This window comes from Somniosus microcephalus, unplaced genomic scaffold (assembly GCF_052327205.1).
Source record: "Somniosus microcephalus isolate GS21.2 unplaced genomic scaffold, FLI_Smic_1.0 unresolved_chr1, whole genome shotgun sequence".
Lineage (NCBI taxonomy): Eukaryota > Metazoa > Chordata > Chondrichthyes > Squaliformes > Somniosidae > Somniosus > Somniosus microcephalus.
The window spans coordinates 25,750,881-25,752,912 of NW_028225179.1; the positions used below are offsets into that span (position 1 = coordinate 25,750,881).

The window sequence follows — 2,032 nt, forward strand, 5'->3', positions numbered from 1 at the left end:
CAATTCGCCCAATAAAAAGAGTTTCAGCGGCATCAGCGGCCGCATAGACTAATGGCTAAGGCGTCTGACTTCGGTTGCAAATTCTTCAGTTATCTAGAAGATTGAAGGTTCAAATCCTACAAAGGTCTTTTAATTATCTGGGCGACACTTTTTATATTCTGAATCTGGCGTGAAACCAGCCATTTTTGAAAGTCCCTCATCTGAAGTAACGGAAGGCCTGTTGCTTTCATTAAGCTGATTGTACATTTTCAACATTGTAGATCTGTGTGCACGGGCAGGATAAGCGGTGAAGTTGAATTTCTTTCAGGGTAGTTCTAATTAGATGTAAAAAGCAAGAAATGGAATGCCTGAGAACAGTATATTGGTGAGACGAGGAGGCCGAGAGGTTAAGTCGATGGACTGACAATCCATTGTTCTTTGCACGCTATGGGTTCGAATCCCGCCTTTGTTGTTACTGTATTACACGTTTGATGCTGATGCACTTTCCAAGCATTTCTCTGAATCTCACTTAAAATAAAATTGCACTGGTGTTGCTGGTCTGTGCCCCTGCAGTGCTCATATCTTGTTAAAATTAAAATATTCCAAGAAATTTCTCAACACACCTTCAATGAAAGTGGAGATGAGATCGCGAATCGTAGACAGCGAACCCTCTCTTCCTTCTTCCTTCCTTTGAGATTGGCACCGAATGAAAAGACTAGCGGCAACAGAGACAAATGATTAGGGAACAGGAACATAAATTTCTCCTTTGGAATTTGAAAAATATTTATCAAACTTAAAGACGAGATTTTCTGTTTTTGGGTCTTTGGTTGAGAGATAAATAATGCGCGAGAAATCCTCGTTCTTTTCAGCATTCTCTCATGGGATCTGAAGCCCCAGTTTAACATCTTACTAGAAGGACGGCACTGCCGACAGTGCAGCACTACCTCAGTACTGCCCTGGAGTGTCAGCCTGGATTATGCACTCAAGTCTCTGGAGTGAGGCTTGAGTATGCTGCCGCTGAGCCACGGCTGACACCTAAACTCAGTTCATTTGGCTGGAGTAAAATGACGGAGATAATGGGAAAAATGATAATGGAGTAAATTTTCAACTTGGCGTCCAAGATTAAACCGGGCATCGTTTTAGAAACAGCCCGATTTATGTTGCCATAGATTTCATAAGCTTTGAAAATCAGGCCTGTCTATAATGGGCGGGGCCGCGGTCAGTTGCGAATGATTCTGGGTCTGTTTAAACCGCGAGTGCTCACAGCCCCGGATCATTCTGTGTCTGTTTGAAATGGCAGAGCTCACAATCTCGGATCATGCCGTTTTTTTAGAAGCAGAGCGATTTCAGCTTTGATGACCGAGTTGTTGAGTTTAACAAAATGTGTCAAGGCTCGCCCGGGATTTGAACACGAGACCTCTCGCATTTATAATGCTGAATTGCCCAAATCGAGAATCATAACCCTAGACCAACAAGCCGCCGATGTCATTCTTCAATTTGCATTGAGTTTCACTGCGCTGGTGCGAATCCAGCTCACAGAGGACCTGTTTATTCAGTGGAAATATTTTTATCTTTTCCTCAATCCACTTCTTTTTTCGAGCTGTTTCCTTGAACCTGCTCACAATTCACCCCATAAAAAGAGATTCAGCGGCATCAGCGGCCGCATAGACTAATGGATAAGTCGTCTGACTTCGGTTGCAAATTCTTCAGTTATTTGAAGGTTCAAGTCCTTTTAATTATCTGGGCGACACTTTTTATATTCTGAATCTGGCGTGAAACCTGCCATTTTTGACAGTCCCTCATCTGAAGCAACGGAAGGCCTGTTGCTTACATTAAGCTGATTGCACATTTTCAACATTGTAGATCTGTGTGCACGGGCAGGATAAGCGGTGAAGTTGAATTTCTTTCAGGGTAGTTCTAATTAGATGTAAAAAGCAAGAAATGGAATGTCTGAAAGCAGTATATTGGTGAGACGAGGTGGCCGAGTGGTTAAGGCGATGGACTGCTAATCCATTGTGCTCTGCACGCGTGGGTTCGAATCCCATCCTCGTCG

The 2,032-nt window shown here is 43.3% G+C and overlaps 1 non-coding gene across 1 annotated transcript; it reads left to right on the top strand.

Moving 5' to 3' along the window:
* The first annotated feature begins 1,950 nt into the window (after positions 1-1,950).
* Positions 1,951-2,032, top strand: trnas-gcu (transfer RNA serine (anticodon GCU)). The gene has a single exon. It is a non-coding gene; the product is annotated as a tRNA-Ser (tRNA).